Source organism: Dasypus novemcinctus, chromosome X (assembly GCF_030445035.2).
Source record: "Dasypus novemcinctus isolate mDasNov1 chromosome X, mDasNov1.1.hap2, whole genome shotgun sequence".
NCBI lineage: Eukaryota > Metazoa > Chordata > Mammalia > Cingulata > Dasypodidae > Dasypus > Dasypus novemcinctus.
Window position 1 is genome coordinate 6,835,685 of NC_080704.1, and position 19,227 is coordinate 6,854,911.

Consider the following 19,227-nt stretch of genomic DNA (forward strand, 5'->3'; position numbering starts at 1 on the left):
TGTAGGTGCCCTAGTGTCCATGCTGAGTATGTTGAACAGTATGCTTTTTTCTTCTCTCTTTATTGTTTTTTTTCTTTCTTTATTTTTTTAATATTACATTAAAAAAATATGAGGTCCCCAAATACCCCCCACTCCTCCCCCCATAACAACAACCTCCTCCATCATCATGAGACATTCATTGCACTTGGTGAATATATCTCTGAGCACCACTGCACCTCATGGTCAATGGTCCACACCATAGTCCACACTCTCCCACAGTCCACCCAGTGGGCCATAGGAGGACAAACAATGTCCGGTAACTGTCCCCGCAGCACCACCCAGGACAACTCCAAGTCCCGAAAACGCCCCCACATACATCTCTTCCTCCCACTCCCTACCCCCAGCAGCCACCATGGCCACTTTCTCCACACCAGTGCCACATTTTCTTCGATTACTAATCACAATAGTTCATGAATAGAATATCAGTAAGTCTACTCTAACCCATACTCTATTCCTCCATCCTGTGGACCTTGGAATGTTGTGTCCACTCCACATCTATATCAAGAGGGGGCTTAGATTCCACATAGATGCTGGATGCAATCCTCCTGCTTACAGTTGTAGGCACTCTTGGCTCCCTGGTGTGGTGTTTGACCTTCTTCAACTCCATGTTAGCTGAGTGGGGTAAGTCCAATAAACCAGAGTGTAGGAATTACAAGTCTGTTGAGGCTCAGGGTCTGGCTATCACATGATCAGTCTAGAGATTCAGGTCCCCTGGGTACACATTAAACCCCAGCACCAACTACAGTTCCAGTAAAAGTAACAGGAGAGGCTTGTGGACAAAGATCACATCTGAGTCCAGCTCCATCACACAGAAACACAAACTCCAAAGTAGGGCCAACTGACATGGCACTGAGCTCCATCTGCCATGACCATAGAACCTGTGGGTCTCTGTAGCCCTCAGAAGAACCAATACCTGGGGTTGCATCTACTTTATCTGTCTCTGGGACTCTGCTCAGGTGTGCATAAGGGTAACATCTCTGATAACCTCCCGGCTCTTTTTGGAGACTCATAGCCATATCTTTATTGTTTTTCCAAATGTTATATTAAAAAAATATAAGAGGTTTCCATGTACCCCACCCCCTTACTCCACTCCTCCCACATCAACTACCTCTTTCATCATCGTGGCACATTCATTGCATTTGGTGAATACATTTTGGAGCCCTGCTGCACTACATGGATAGTGGTTTACATTGTAGTTTACACTCTCCCCCAGTCTACCCAGTGGGCCATGGCAGGACATACAATGTCCAGCATTTGTCCCTGCAGTACCACCCAGGCCAACTCTAAGTCCTGAAAATACCCCCACATCATATCTCTTCTTCCCTCTCCCTACCCTCAGAAGCTATCGTGGCCACTTTCTCCTTTTGAGCTCCCTTAAAAAGAGAAGCTTGAAAAAGACATGATGGGACATTTGTTTCATAGGGAATAGCTTGTAAGGTCTCTTAAATGCTCATATTCCTCTATCGCTAAGTTCAAGTTGGAGAGAGCATATGAATGAGTATCTCAGTCAGTTTAATTCTCACTTTGGGGAAATACATATTTTTCAAGTACATGGTGTTACATTATGAACAATTTCATATATATGCATATTTAGATAACAACTACCTCAGTATCAATCTCAGTTTTTTACTCAATCTCTTTCAAAACCTTCAAATTTATGAGTTTTTTTCCCACAGGAGGCAAAAATCTATTGCGATTTTAGTTCTGACACCCTCTCTGCAGTTGTAAATATACCATTTCCACTTTGTATTATCAAATTACATCTATCCAGATGACTAAAAACAGCCCAAAACACAAAATGGGCTCTGTATCTTGGTAATATTTAACTGACAGAATTTCTAGAACTGCTAAAAACTAAAACAATAAAAATGTTAAATAGAAATATATTGAACTCAATGGAAATAGTCATATCATTGGCAAGTCCTTCAACTCTGACAGAAAAAAGTAAATTCAGAACTCTTCTTTGAGTGATCACACATTATGAAGACATGTCCATAAAAGTCTGTTCATTGATATAATTGACGGAATAAGATTATTAAACATTGACATTTCTTAATAACTAGTGTTTCTCTAAACAACATTATAGGCCTTTGCTACATGCTGGTCACAGCTCTTAGGGAAACCTTTGTTCCCACAATTTTTACTGTCATTGGGTTTGGACCAGCCATTAGAGGTCACACCACTGGTGCCAACTTATTTAAAGAATATTACAGTGGGTGTAAACACTTTAAAATATCCGCAACTTTCATGATTGTGTCAAGTGATTTGAAAGCTCATGAGAGACCCCAAATCAGAATCACCCAGTTCAGCTATTCCAGGATTTCTGACATGCAGAAATTACAAGATGAAAATGGGTGTTGTTTTCCGAGTTTTGAGACAATTTGTTATGCAGCAGTAGATGACTACCACAGCCATCTTCCCTCAGACAAAGGATCTTCCACCTGTGGTGTCCCAGAAAGTCCCAAGGACCGAAAGGAGAACTCAAAGTGACTAATCCCTGGACCTGTGGATAGGCTGCATTATGTGGCAAGGGGAAGCTAAAGTTCCAGAAGGAATAATGCAGCGTATCCACAGGTCCAGGGATTAGCACCTCAATATCTTTGGGCAGCCATTATTCTGCTTACTATAGATGCTTTGCTTGTTACAGTGATACAACAGTGAAGAGAATGTCGCCCCTGCCATTTTGGGTCTCCCAGTTTAAAGGGGGGAAAAGATAGGCATTAAAATAGCACAACCATGTGATCCTATAAGAACACAAAAGAGGAGACATGTTGGAGGTGGGAGTCAGAAAAGTCTCCTTGAGGAAGGTACATTTGAGCTAAATCTTAAAGAACACGTGGACTGTTACCCAATTAATGGGAATGGAAAAGCGTTGATGTCTAGGAAAAGAAATACCATGGGCAAAGACCTAGAGGCAAGAATTAGCATCACTCTTTGGGATTCTCCAAGCAATTCATCATGGGGTTTTCTTCTGAGAAATGGGGTGAAATTAAGACCAAGAATGAGCTAGGGGCCAAGTCTTGGAGACCATTTTCTTTCCTTCTTTTTTTTTTTTTTTTCCTGCCATGCTAAATTCTCTAAGTTTTATGCTGTAAAGATTTATTAGCCATTGAATCTCTTTATTTTTTTCCAAATACAGTTACAGGGGAAACTCAAAATATAAACGAGGTAAGTGGAGAAACGTCAGAGTAGCAGGAGGCAAACCCCTCTCTTCCCCCTGAAAAGTGGCAAGTATAGGGAGTCTTGGAGACACACAGAGTGTCGCTTAGAGTGCATAAAGGAATAGAGAGATGAGAACCTTGAAGAGAGGAGTGGCACAGACAGACCTGCTGTTTCTAACAGAAACTCTGACCACATTTGAGGGAACGAGCTGAGGGAGGAAGGAGCTAAGTGGCAAGTAGACCAGTTACCCCACACTCGGATGCCGACTACAAGCTCTTGCTTTGTTTTCTGGTGAAAAACAACTTGATTTGCTTTTCAGTTTAAAAATTGGACCCTTTTTCTCCCTGATCACATGCCTTTAATTTGCAGACCAATGTTGCAGGACCTTAAAAGGCCTGGGACAAAGCCCTTCAATTCCAGCCTCAGGGCACCTGGTAAAGTCATCCTGATCCAGCTGCTTGGATTTCCCTAACTTCCCTTTTGGCACAGCCGGGGGAGGAAGACTCGCGAGCTCTCCAGTCAGCCACCTGTACCCATCCTTTCCTGACGTGCACTGAGATCTTGGAGAGATCAATTGAAGCTTTTCAAAAATAGGAGAAATCAACATATGAAATAACACGTGGTCCTTTCCCAGAGACAGTCAATGCAGTTATGATAGACGAATGTTACACACACAAAAAAGATCGGCTCCTGAGGAAGTTTCACTTCGTTGTCTTCTGGGACAGCACAACCCAAAGTGTGGTCTGTGGATGGAGGCAAATCCCCAATTATTCTTTCCAGACCACAGTGAGAGAGAACAGAAATGGAGTAAGCATTTTGGAAGGTGTTCTGCAATTTCATAGAGGAATTGTAGATTATGTTGAATCTAATAATAGAAACGTGATCTTGTATTTTGTTGGTTTGTTCGTTTCATCTTTCTCATCTTTTGTTTTTGTTTAACAAAAAAAGTCTTGGTCTATGGATGGATTGGAAAGGTTTTTATAAAAGGGTGGGAAACTCTAGGGTCTTTTCCCCCAGGCTGTAGTTTAAAGTGAAGTCTGGGGCACGGCTGCAGCACTATCTCCACTGCCTGCTCCCACTCTACTCCCTTATCATCACTAATGCCTGACCCATTTTTCATGGAGGCACCAAATCCCACTCAACCTTCCATTGCCATTGTCCTCACTCTCTGAATCTTAGCAATGATATCTCTTAAATTAGGCTCTTAAATGTCAGACCCAAATTTAAAACATACCTTCAAATTTCTAAATTTTATTAATAAAATGACCGTTTATTGAATGCCTGCTTTATTCCATGCACTTCTTAGAACTTTGTGCATATTCCTTTTTATACTTAGAGTAACAATCAGGGAAATTAGTCACATTATGGGCAAGAAAATGGAGTCCGAAGAGAACAGATGCCTGAGCTGGTTTCTTGATCTGAACATGTTCTTTCCCCTCTGTCACACTTAATTTATATCAAAGGAGCATTCTCATTTTACCAAATAATTATAATTTAATATTTCCTAGTTCAGGGTCATAATTAAAGTCCAGTCATGCTGACCTAAAACCATAAAATATACCTCAGGAAGCTCTGAAGCCACTTTTCATAAAACCCTTTAAGTATTTGAATTCTAAATAGCTAACTGCAAAGTTCTTTGCTAAATAGGAAAGTAACGATTTGAGAGGCACATTTAAATATAGGATGGATTTTGATAAAAGCTCAATGTCTCTTGTAGGAATATGAAACTGTTCTTTTTCAAAGGTAGGTTGTCAGGAATTGACATTTGATGATGCAAACCTATTTTTTTCAAAATAAAAAAATTATAGTGGAAAGTACTGAAACAGAAATTATTTTAGCACTGTGCCCTATACCCCTCTTTTGTCCCCAAAGATTAAAAAAAAGATTTTTGCCTAACTTCAAACTGTTTTATTTTTTTTTAATATTTATTTATTTTTTTTAATTACATTAAAAAAAATATATGAGGTCCCATTCAACCCCACCGCCCCCGCCCCCCACTCCCCCCACAGCAACACTCTCTCCCATCATCGTGATACATCCATTGCACCTGGTAAGTTCATCTCTGAGCATCACTGCACCCCATAGTCAATGGTCCACATCATAGCCCAGACTCTCTCACGTTCCATCCAGTGGGCCCTGGGGGGATCTACAGTGTCCCGTAATTGTCCGTGAAGCACTATCCAGGACAACTCCACGTCCCGAAAACGCCTCCACATCTCATCTCTTCCTCCCGCTCCCCACACCCAGCAGCCCCCATGGCTACCGTTCCCACACCCATTCCACATTTTCTCTGTGGACATTGGATTGGTTGTGTCCATTGCACACCTATGTCAAGTGAGGGCTTAGATCCCACATGGGTACTGGATGCACTCTTCCCGCTTCTAGTTGTAGACACTCTAGGCTCCATGTTGTGGTGGTTGACCTTCTTCAACTCCATGTTAGCTGAGTGGAGTAAGTCCAATAAGTCAAAGTGTAGGAGCTGAAGTCTGTTGAGGCTCTGGGCCTGGGTGTCATATTATCAGTCCAGAGATTCAAATCCCCTACATATATCTTAAACCCAGCACCAACTACAATTCCAATAAAGTAGCATGCAAGTCTTGTGAAAAGAGATCCCCTCTGAGTCCATTTCCATCACGCAGAAACACCAGCTCCAAAGAAGGGCCATCTGTCATGGCAGTGAACCCCTTCTGCCATGACCATAGAACCCGTGGGTCTCTTTATCCCTCAAAAGAACCAATACCTGGGGTTGTATCTACCTTATCTGTCTCTTAGACTCTGTTCAGTTGTACATAGGGGTATTCCTTCTGACAACCTCCAGACTCTTTTTTAGAGACTCACAGCCTTATAATCTCATTTCTCCTTTCCATTTCCCCCTTACATTAGGTCAACCCGCTTCCCGAAGTCATGTTATTATATGTAGACAGGTATATTCTGCTGTTCCGCATTGAATCTTTAATTCAAGGTCATTTTCTAGTTGCTTCTTCAGCTGGTATGTGGTAGTGATCCCTCGGTGCCAGGGAGGCTCATCCCCGGGTGTCGTGTCCCACGCTGGGGGGAATGCATCGCATCTACACGCTGAGTTTGGCTGTGAGAGTGGCCACATTTGAGTAACATGAAGGCTGTCAGGAGGAAACCCCCAGGCACAATGCTACTCTAGGCCTTGTTCTTATTGCAGGTGCATAGGCTCAAAAGTGTAGCCATTAGTATCAAGAGCCCACTGTTGGGCCCTCCTTCCTTCCTGGTTCTTGCCGTTGCACCTGGAGGATTGCCGCTGCTCTCCCAGGGCCCACAACAGTGACCCCCCGGCCAGGAGCCCAGTACCCCCCCAGCTGTTGTTTTTAATTGTTTCCACTATGAGTATATATAGACATTACCATATACCCTGGGCATATGCCCTGTATAACTCCCTGTCAACCATATATATCCTGTCAATAACATCCCATATCAGTATTCCTCCGCTGCCATTGTTGAACCACTCTGTGATCCAAAACTTCCCGTAAAGTGAATCCCAACATAATGTCAGCTTCAGAAGAGTCTTAGATCACCAAAATTCATATATACAATATACAGTATTTCCCCAGATCCACCATAAAACCTTTTCCCTTCCACAGCAATAATCTTTTAACTTATTCATATCATATTTCCTGAAACTGATGTACAGATTCCGAAACTATAGTTTTCAAACAAGGTAACATTTGTGCTTACTATGTGGTCCATACTTTAGGTTGTACAGTTTTCTAAATTTTTTAGTTATCCTATGTTTTGTCTTATGGTTTTCATTATTAGTCTGTCGTCCCCTATATGTTTTTGGTGTAATATTAGCTGTTTTATATTCATCCTCGTGTACTCTCACATAACTCCTCTTTTGTCCCCTTATTTACCTTTGTTCCATCCATTGCACGTCCATTTTCCCCTCCCCTTAGGGCCCACAACGCCTGCCAATCTAATGCCCTGGGAGCCGTCCTTTCTCACGAGAGATACAGTTCTCTCTATTCGGCGGCATTAGTCTTCCCCAGGATATGGGTCCACCCCACCCAATGGTAGAACCCACCTTGGCAAAACTGTTTTAAACTGTTTTAAAATAACTTCCTCAATATCTAAAATTGAAATACAATATGGCCAAAGAGCAGTTAAGAATTTTTATCTCTCTTCAAAATCTGTTCTGCTGCAAAGTCACAACCTTACTTTTAAGTGACACAAGAAGATCCTAACCTTTATACATTTTCATTATTAAATTCATAGTTGCCAGTTGGATGTCTCATGTGTTCCAGATAATTACAAAGCCCTTTATGTGCTTCTGGTTTATTTCTCACACCAGTCATATGCAAGTATATCAGTTAGCTCTGCTGAGTAACAAAAGACCCCAAAACTTAGTGACTCAAAATGACAACCATTTGTTATTTCCCCCAAATCTGTGGGTCAGCCAGGAAGCATTTATGATCTGAAATTAGTTTGCTTGATCTTGGATAGACTTGATACTTCATCAGTGGTCAGTGTAGGATTTACTCTCTGTTGGGATCCACCTACAGGCTAGCTCAGGTTTGTTCTCATGTCAGTGACAGGGGCCAACAAAGGAAGCCTAAGTGCAGATGTGCTTTCTCAAGCCTCTGTTTACATCATGTTGACCAAAACACATGACAAAACAGAGTCCGGAGTCAGGGATAAGATGGGACTACATAGAAAGTGAGTCCTCCAGAGATTAAGTGCCAGTGCTAGTTTAGGAATCAGGTCTGAATCCAGTGGCTGTTATTTCTACACTGCCACAGTTCATTTATACCACTTTCAACAGATGATTATTATTAATCCTTCACAGTTCAGAGTCCTAAGGCAAACTAACGTTCAGTCATGCCGACTACATTTATAAAAATGGGTGCAGGAAGCAGAGCTACCACTTTTCACAAAGTCCTTTAAATATCTAAATTCTAAATAGCTCATCACAAGGGGGGTGAAGATAGGGAGGCCATTAGCAGGGTGATTTATGCAATCAATCTACTACATCTAGACTCAAAAAACCAAATGAATTGTCCATGGCCAGCCAACTGATAGTTGGAAAGTGGGTCTGCGAGACCCCTGACGTCTCTATTTCTGTTTCCAGAAGGCCATCTGTCTCTGTGGTAATGCCCTAACATTGTGGACTTCATCTGATTGCCATGGAGACAATTTTGGGTGATTAGACATGTAAAGGATGTGAATATGGAAGCTTAACCTGAGGCACCAAAATAGGATTGAGGCTACACACCAAAAGGAGGAGAGAGAACTATATGTGGAAATTACAGAGGAAATAGTCCTCCACTGTCAGAGCCTTTACCAGATCAAGGATGGAAAAAGGGAACATTACATGAAAGGCTCATTTCTTTGGTGAAGCTACAGCAAATGGGAATCCCAGTCCCTTCCAGTAGTTTCCAGCCGTGTTTTCTCTGCTAGGCTAGTATAACGTCTACTGCAATAAGGAATACCCGTTTGCTTTCTTGGTCTCTGTAAATTAACAGTATAAGCACAAGTCCTTCCAACATAATCCTGCAGTTTCCCACATTCTGTTTTTTGCCCCTTCCTTCCACCCTTCCCATGATTTCCTTATTCAGTTCCCATTATTCAATGCATTATCAATAAGCATTAAGAAGGGGTCATCCAACAGCCATCTCAGATGTCCGCCCTGTCCCTGGAGCTATTCTATCATGACCGACTTGTGTCCTTTCTCAGAAAACCACATACACAGCCCTGCACCATTCTGCAAACTGGCTGCGACCCTAAGTTGCCCCTGGGAAATGTTCTTTACCTCAAGATTTCCCATCCCACCATTTGCCACCGCCTCTTGGCTTGTATACCTTTGGTAAATGGGGCGCTGTTGAATTCCTAGTTTGCTACGGGTTGATCTTTTGAGCTACCTTAGGCAAGCCACTCAAGCTTTGAAAAATCAGACACAAGACAGAGAATCAGACGTCCAGGAGAACACACGGGTTCTTCATTCTCCAGCTGGGAAACCCTGCAGAAGTCGCCCAGCCTCTCCATTTCCTCCTCAGGAGCTCAAGCAAATATTGGTCCGAGCAAAGTCACAAGCCTCTTGGAAGATGAAATGAAGTAATGAGAGGGCATGTCTTGTCAACAATAGCATGTAAGAAACAAATATATTTATTCAGTTACTCCATAAATTGAGAGGCTGGCCCCATGTCTTCACCAAGTGAGTTATAACTTTTTAGATCCTGTGTGCTCTTTGAGCAAGAACCGAATCTGTTGTATGAGCTGGATAAGATCGCTCATGACCCTACCAGAGAAAAAGAGGGGTACATAAATGTTCTGATTAGAAAATATAAAGAATGGGATTTCTACAAGCTTGTTGAATATGTGACAAATGCTAAGATACTAAGGGGTTTTGTTCACAGCACAGGAGAAAACAACCCACTTTACTGGGTTTAGGCCATAAAACTATTTGTATAATCCAGGGCCATTTCTGCTTCAAACATACTATGTGTTCTATTTGCAGCATCATTAAGTCAAAGTAGAAGGGCCTTGGAAATTTTTGAAGACTTTTCTTTTCTTTTTTTTTTAATATATATGTAATTTCTTTTTTTTTAAAGATTTATTTATTTATTTCTCTCCCCTTCCCCCTCCCCAACCCCGGTTGTCTATTCTCTGTGGCTATTTGCTGCGTCTTCTTTGTCAGCTTCTGTTGTCATCAGCGGCCCGGGAATCTGTGTTTCTTTTTGTTGTGTCATCTTGTTGTATCAGCTCTGTGTGTGTGCGGCACCATTCCTGGGCAGGCTGAAGTTTCTTTCGCGCTGGGCGGTTCTCCTTAAGGAGCGCACTCCTTGCGCGTGGGGCTCCCCTACGCGGGGACACCCCTGCGTGGCACGGCACTCCTTGCGCACATCAGCACTGCCATGGGCCAGCTCCACAGGGGTCAAGACTTTTCTTTGCCTTTCTTACAATATACGTGAGTTTCTCTAATTTCCTGTTTTGGATCAAGATGATATTTGCATTCTACCAGTACACATAATTGGGTTCTACAAGAGGGGAAATACAGGTTAAAAGATAGATGAATTTTGGGGATTTAATAGAACAAATAAATTTAAAGCCCCCAACCTCAGGAAGCAATGTAGAATTTAAATGACATATTTGTACTTGTTTCCACGCATTCTTTAAATACATGCTATGTTCACCCCTGTCTGCTGAGAGTCTTTGGACAGAAAAATGAAGCATGCCAGTTGTTTGGGAACTTAATTCCCATTTGGCAAGGAAAGTGTGCTACCGCGACAGGCATTTTAAAAAATGGGGTTGATAAAATGCAAGGTTGGGGAGGGCGTAACATTGTTGTTACAATGTCCCCGGGAAAAGAATTACTGTCTTTAAACTGAAAATTGAAATTCTGGCCAACACCAATTTGTCACAGATCCCAGTGAAAATCACAGAATCAGAGAATTTAATTAATCTAAATGATAAATTACCTGTGACTCTCAAACCACACACCTATGAGCAGAGGGTCAGATGAGAAAGAAAAATACATGCAAATTCTAGTGTCAGGAATTTACCTCATAAACAACATTATTCTAAATGTTACAACTGAATACCTGGGAGTCTCATCATGGATTTGTTCCGGATCCCTAAAGGAGAGAAAAACCAGGAACATTCTTCTGAGGCTCCCCAAAGATGTTTTGCCATGTACATTTGCTATTACCAAATAGATACATTGAAATTAAAATAGCCAACATCTGTTGGTGTCACCCTCTGGCAATGAGTTTAAAAAAAAATTTAATCTGAAGTTAATCCAACTGCCCAATGGAGTATGATGTATTATATATAGATATATAAATAAAGAGCTACATGAGTATTCATCCGACATTGAATATTACGGAAACTTCATTTCTAATAGAATAGTCTGGGCATCTAGCTTTGAATGTTTTGTAATAATAGACACGTATGTGTGTATATATGTATGCATATGGTATATGTGTGTGTAGATTTATCTTCCTCAGGAAAATTATCATTCTTTAAGCGAAGATACCTCCTAGAACCTATAAAAAATATGTTTACATGAAAAGATCATCATTTTCTTTCTTGCGTTTTAAAGTACATCTGAAGAGGGAGGTGAATTTGCAAAATCAGGAAAGGGCTGCTCTCAGAAAACCCTTGCTTTTCCAGCTCGTGATACACAGCGCCAGATGTTAAAATTTCTCTGAGGATCTCTGGAGAAGAGAAAGCAATTAGACGTTATCCTTCATTTCTTCCGTTCGGAATCTCATTACCAAAGATTGCAGACAGGCTGGTGGAATATGCATATAGCAGGTGGTTCTCTGTCATTGTTGAAATGAAGTGGGGAAGGGCAAGATTGTGGTAGAATTTTCCCTGCAGAGAAAGAGGGAGAGAGGGACAGAGGGAGGGGGGAGAGGGGGAAGTGGAGGGGGAGACTGGGGAAAGGGAAGGAAGGGGGAGGGGGAGAGTGAGACAGGGAGAGTGTGAGGGGGAGAGGGGGAAAGGGGGAAGGAGAGGAAGAGGGGAAGGGGAGGGGCAGACTGGGGGAAGGGAAGGAAGGGAGAGGGGGAGAGGGAGAGGGGGAGGGGACGAGAAGAGGAGAGAAGGGGAGGGGAGGGGGAAAGTGGGCGAAGGGGAGGGAGGGGGAAGAGGAGGGAGAGGTGGAGGGGGGAGGGGAAGGAGAGGGGAAGGGAAGGGGAAGGGAGGGGAGGGGAGTGGAGTAATAGAAGAGGGAACAGGGAGAGGGAGAGAGGAAAAGAGGGAGAGGGAGGAGGGAAATAATCCAGTAGGGAGGAAACACTACGTATATAAAAAGCCCTTTACATTACTTTGGAAGCAATTTCAAAGCTGCTGTAATTTGGGGGCATTTTGAAGCTGGGTACCAAGTAGCCCCAAAGATAAGACCAACCATATAGATGTCTAGGATGGGGCCAGAAAACAATGCCAACATGACTGTCCCTTCCACAGGGGGTTTGGGGAGGGGGCTGGAGAAGGCAGAGCAAAGGGGGGATCCCGTATTCACAGGACCCCGAGTCCCAGGCTGGAGCCTGCCTTGTTGCACTCCTGAAGGGGCGAGTGGCCAGTCCATTCCTCCCTGAGATGGCAGTGCGGGCCTGTCATCCTCCCAAGGGACCTCTGCCAGTCCAGGCTGTGCCACTTCCAATCATTTTTCCATGGTTTCCAGATGCCAGGCATCCCGGGCCCTCCGTGACTTGGGCCACCTGTTAAGGGCCATGCTGCCTCCTCCACTTCTACCTGTCGAATTGTGCTTCTGGACTTCTCTGCATGACCGCCGAGGAGATCCTACAGGAGAGGGTAGCAAATGTGCAAAGGGGCCTCTGTGTAACTCCACCACTCCACAAGGACCTGCTCTGGGCAAGGCTGCAGAAGTTACAGGAAGGCATCAAAGCCACCGGCCACCTGCCCAGCTCCCCAGAAGGACACCCTGGCACAGGGCAGGGATGGAACTCACCCAGCGCACCCCACACATTAGAATAGACACAGTCCTGCCTGGGAGCAGGGACCTTACAGTCGTCCACCTGCAGAACTCACACTTGGTCTCCCTTGGTGCAGCCCCAGCACCCAGCGCTTCTGATGCCATTTTATGCCTGGCAGAGGAATTGTCCTCTCTGCAGACAAGCTACAAACATGGCCAAGGATCCTTCAAGAAAAGTATGGGCCATCTAGCACAGAGCTCCTTTGTAACTGGAGGGGTGTTTGAGTTTGGTCGAATGGGCAACTTTTCTAAATTATTGTGGATTCCCTCTTAAAACAGGGATTGCAGAAACCATTCATTAAACTCACTCGCACCATCTTATTCAGAGACAGAAAGCCAAGGGGACGGTTTTGTATTTACGTACATGCAAGCATCTTGAATTCATCATCCACAGGACACATTCATTACAGGAGCTCAGTGGGACTCTGGGCTCATGTTCAAAAGCTCCCCTCTAGCAACCATACCCAAGGTCACGGACATGCATGAGACATAGCTGGTCGTGTCAATTCTCACCATACTTCCTCCTTCAGATTCGTCTCTTCGTTGGGGTAAAGTTCACATCACATCAAATCGACAATATTAACGTGAACACTCAAGTAGCATTGACTGCATTCATGAAGTTGTACTGCTGTCACTTCTCTTTAGTTCCAAAACATTTGTATCACTGCCAAAGGAAACGCCCTCCCCTCCCCCAGCCCCAGGCAACTGCTCATCTACTTTCTGTCTCTATGGATTTGCCTATTCTGGTCATTTCGTATAAGTGGAATCCTACAATGTATCCTTGTTTGTCTGGCTCCTTTCACTGAGCATAATGACTTCAAGAAAGCAAGAGGTCCGCCATGTTGTAGAATGCATCAGGATTTCATTCCTTTTTATGGCTGAGGAACAGTCGACTTCCTTTAGTTTTCAGTCTTTCATACTATATAAATTAAATGAAGACCCACCTACCTGCACGTACAATTTTGTTTTTTAACACTCTGAGGCATAGAGAACATTTCACCCAAAGAAATTCCAACATAAACATAGTTGATAGGAATTAAGACCCCAAATCATGAAACATTCTGAATCACAGGAAAAGGAAAAAAATCTACTAGAAATGTAGAACTACATATTATCAGTCATTTCAGATTTAATTAACTGTTTTACAGCCTTTTCTTTTAGGTTTTGGAAGTTGAAATCCAACTTTTTTTCTACTCAGTGTCGAGCCATTTCTAAATAATTCATTTCACAGTCTAGTTCTTATGAAACAATACCAAGGTACCAATTTTGTTACTGTAAACCAAAGAGTAGAATTTGAAATTGATGGCGTGTCTTTGTGCATATGCTTTAACCTCATCCTTAGCCAGGGTTCACTGGTGGAACTGGTAGCTGCTGTGTTCGTAAGTGTCCAGCATTGCCCACATTTAGTGCTCTCAACAGCCACTGGGTCCTCAGTTTAAAGTTGGGCTCCATATTCAATGCAGACACCATTCTAGGTTGGCATGAAGCCTTTGACCAAATGTGTTCAGAGGAACAAAATTTCCAAAAGACACTAATAGATGCCAGGAAGAAGAAAAATGGCATTATGAAAAATTCTAGATTAAACAAACTGCAGTCAGTTTCTTATCTCCCAGATGTCCAAGTGTCTTCAATATGCTAGTACTTCATCTATGGCGGCAAACTTTAGAGAGCTTTTTGGTTTTATTTAGTCTCAGAAATTTTCCATCAAGAAGCTTCTATCAGGGCAAATGTTCCTTAGTCAGTTATTTACAATGTAGAAAGAAACATTAATCTAGGAGACAAAAAAGTACAAGCCATACTAGGAAACAGGAAGAGAGGGCCCAGCCAAAGAAACAAAGGAAATATCCTAAAGACAAGCAAGATTTAAGACAATTAATCAGTGATAATCACACAACTCTCCTAAATCAATTTAAAGAATGGAAAGAAAATATGACTAAAGAGATAAAGGATATTAAAAAAGACAGTCAGTGAGCATAAAGAACAATTTGAAAGACTGCAAAGAAAAGTAATACATCTTATGGGAGTGAAAGACACAATGGATGAGATTAAGAATACATTTGAGGCACATAAGAGCAGATTTGAATTGCCAAAGACCAATTAGTGATTCACAGACAGAACATCTGAGCTAGAAAAGACAGGGGAATAGAAAGAGAAGAGAATGGAAAACATGGAACAGGGACTCAGAGAATTGAATGACACCACAAAACACAAAACATATGCATATTGGTGTAACAGAAGGAGAAGAAAATGGAAAAAGGGCAGAAAAATAGTTGAAGAAATAATGACTGAAAACTTCCCTACCCTTGTGAAAAACAAAAATCTCAATATCAAAGGACAATGCCCAACAAACAGAATAAATCCAAATAGACCCTCCCCTAGATACCTAATATTCAGAATAGCAAATATCAGAGATAAAGAGAAGATTCTAAAAGCAGCAAGAGAAAAGCAAAACATCACATACAAGGGAATCTCAATAAAATTAAGTGCTTACCTCTCATCAGAAACCATGGAGGTGAGAAGAAAGTGGTATAATGTATTTAAGGTACTGAAAGATAAAAAATGCCAGCCAAGAATTCTGTATCCAGCAAACTGCCCTTCAAAAATGAAGGGGAATTCAAAGTCTTCACAGACAAACAAAAACTAATAGAATATTTTACCAAAAGACCAGAATTACAAGAGATATTAAAGGGAGTGCTGCAGCCTGAAAGGAAAAAACAAGGGTGAATCACTTGGAAGTGAGTGTAGAAACAAAGATTATTAGAAAGGGTAAATTAAAGGGTAAAAACATAGACAAGAGTGTGATATGACAACAGAAAGCCAAATTCAAAATGGATGAAGTAAATTATGCCTTTACACTAATAATATTGATGTCAATGACCTGAACTCCCCAATGAAAAGAAATAGACTGATAGATTGGATTAAAAATATATGAGTCATCAATATACTGTCTACAAGAGATTCACATCAAATGTAAAGACACAACCAGGTTAAAAGTGAAAGGTTGGAAAAAGATATTCATGTGAATAGTAACCAAAAAAGAGCTGGAGTAGCAATATTAATACTGGTCAAAATAGATTTTAAAGGCAAAACTGTTATAAGTGATGAAGAAGATCATTATATATTAATAAAAGGGGCAATTCAGCAAGAAGAAATAACTATATTAAATATTTATGCACCTAACCTCAGTGTCCCAAAATCCATGAGGCATACACACTGCCAAAACTGAAGGGAGAAATAGATGTATCTACAATAATAGTTGGAGATTTCAATACACCACTCTCAGTACTGTATAGGACATCTGGACAGAGGAAAAATAAAGAAACAGAGAGCTTGAATAATATGATAAATGAACCAGACCTAACAGACCTCTATAGAGCACTGCACTCCCAAACAGCAGGATATACATTCTTTTCAAGTGCCCATGGATCCTTCTCCAAGATAGACCGTATATTTGAGTCACAAGGCAAGTCTCAATAAATTTTAAAAGATTGAAATTATACAAACAGTTTATCTGATCATAATGGAATGAAGCTAGAAAACAAAATATAAACATAAATCATAAAAAACATAAATAAATGGAGAATAAACAACACACACTTAAATAATCAGTGGGTCAAAGAAGAAATTACAAGAGAATTTCACAAGTATCTTGAGATGAATGAAAATGAGAACACAACATATCAAAACCTATGAGACACCGCAAAGGCAGTGCTGAGAGGGAAATTTATAGCCCTCAATACTGCAATTAAAAAAGAAAGAGCTAAAATTGGGAAACGGACTTGGCCCAGTGGTTAGGGTGTCCATCTACCACATGGGAGGTCCACGGTTCAAACCCCAGGCCTCCTTGACCCGTGTGGAGCTGGCCCATGCGCAGTGCTGATGTGCGCAAGGAGTGCTATGCCACGCAGGGGTGTCCCCATGTAGGGAAAGCCGCCCAGGGCGAAAGAAAGTGCAGCCTGCCCAGGAATGGCGCCGCCCACACTTCCCGTGCTGCTGACAACAACAGAAGCGGACAAAGAAACAAGACGCAGCAAATAGACACAGAGAACAGACAATGGGGGGGGGGGGGGGGGATTAAATAAATAAATAAATCTTTTAAAAAAAAGAGCTACAATTGAAGATCTAACTGCACACCTGGAGGAACTAGGAGAAAAGAACAGCAAACTAATGCCAAATCAAGCAGAAAGAAAGAAATAGTAAAATCAAAGCAGAAATAAATGAAATGAAGGAGAAAAAAACAACAGAGAGAATCAACAAAACCAAAAGTTGGTTTTTTGAGAAGATCAACAGAATTGACAAACCCTTAACTAGCCTCACATCAAAAAAAGAGAGACGACACAAATAAATGAAATCAGAAATGAGAGGGGGAACATTACCACAACCCTGCAGAAATAAGAGAGATCATAAGAGAATTCTAGGAAAAACTGTATGCAAAAAAACTAGAAAATGTAGATGAGATGGACTAATTCCTAGAAACACACAAACCACCTACACTAACCCAAAAGAAATAGAAGACCTCAACAAACCAATCACAAGTGAAGAGACTGAAACAGTCATTAATAACCAGGACCAGCTGGCTTCACAGGTGAATTCTACCAATCATTCAAAGATGACCTAATAGCGATCTTACTCAAGCTCTCCCCAAAAATTGAACAGGAAATAATGCTACCAAACTCATTCTATGAGGCCAACATCACCCTTTTTCCAAAACCAAATAAAGATACCATGAAAAAAGAAAATTACAGACCAATATCTCTAATAATATAGATGCAAAAGTCCTCAACAAAATACTTGCAAACATAATCTGAAAGCACATTAAAGAATTATACACCACAGTCAAGAGGGTTTTATCCCAGGTATGCAAGGCTAGTTCAGCACAAGAAAATCAATTAGTGTAATAAACCACATTGATAACTTGAAGAAGAAAAATCACATGGCCCTCTCAATTGATGCAGAAAAGGCACTTGACAAAATACAGCATCCTTTCTTGATAAAAACACTCCAAAAATAAGAATAGAAGAAGCTTTCTCAATATGTTCAAATATAGGTGAAAAACCTATAGCTAGCATTGTACTCTACGGCAAAAAATTGAAAGCTTTCCTGCTGAGATCAGGAATAAGACAAGGATGCTCACTATCACCATTATTATTCAATATTGCGCTAGAAGTCCAGCTAGAGTAATTAGGCTAGACAAAGAAATAAAAGGCACCCAAGTAGGAAAGGAAGAAGTAAAACTTTCATTATTCACTAATGACATGATCCTATATCTAGAAAATCCTGAAAAATACACAGCAAAGCTACTATAATTAATAGATGTGTTCAGCAAAGTGGCAGGATACAAGATTAATATGCAAAAGTCAATAGCATTTCTATATATTACTGATGTGCATTCTGAGAAGGAAATCAGAAAACAAATTCCATTTATAATGGTGACCAAAACAATCAAATATTTAGGAATAAACTTAACCAAGGACATAAAGGACCTATATTCAGAAAACTACAAAATATTGCTAAAAGGAATTGAAGAAGACTTAAAAAATGGAAGGACATTCTGTGTTCATGGATCTTAAATATCATTTGGATGCCAATGCTGCCCAAACTAATATATAGACTCAACACAATTCTAATGAAAATCCCTATAGCCTTTTCTGCAGAAATCAAAAAGCCAATAATCAAGTTTATTTGGAAGGGTAAGGGGCCCCAAATAGCCAAAAATGTCTTTAAAAAGAACAAAGTTGGAGAACTCTCACTTCCTGACTTTAAAGCATATTACTTAGCTACAGTGGTAAAAACAGCAAGGTACCAGCATAAGGACAGACAGGTTGACCAATGGTACTGAATCGAGAACTCAGAAATTGACCCTCACATCTCCAGTCAAGTGATTTTTGACAAGGCTGTTAAGCCCACCCAACTGGGCCAGAACAGTTCAACAAATGGTGCTGGGAGAACCGGAGAGCCATATCCAAAAGAAGACCCCTATCTCACACGTTATACAAAAATTAACTCAAAATGAATCAAGGATTTAAATAGAAAAACAACAACCATAAAACTTCCACAAAAAAATATAGGAAAATATCTTCAAGATCTTGTGGTAGTTTCTTAAATCTTATGCCCAAAGCATGAGCAACAAAAGAAAAATAGATAAATGGGACCTCCTCAAAATTCAACACTTTTGCACCTCAAAGGACTTTGTTGAAAGGGTGTTAAGGCAGCCAACTCAATGGGAGAAAATATTTGGCAATCACATATCTGATAAAAGTTTAATATCCATGATATATAAGGAGCTCATACAACTCAACAATAAAAAGATAAACTATCTATCTGATCAAAAAATGGGCAAGAGACCCAAAAAGACAACTGTCCAAAGAAAATATACAAATGAGGAAGAAACACATGAAAAAATGTTCAACCTCACTAGTAATTAGAGAAATGCAAATCAAAACTACAATGAGATATAATTTCACATCTGTTAGACTGGCTGCTGTTAAAACATCTGAAAACTGTAAATGTTGGAGAGGATGTGGAAAGAGAGGAATGCTTATTCACTCTTGGTGGGAATGTAG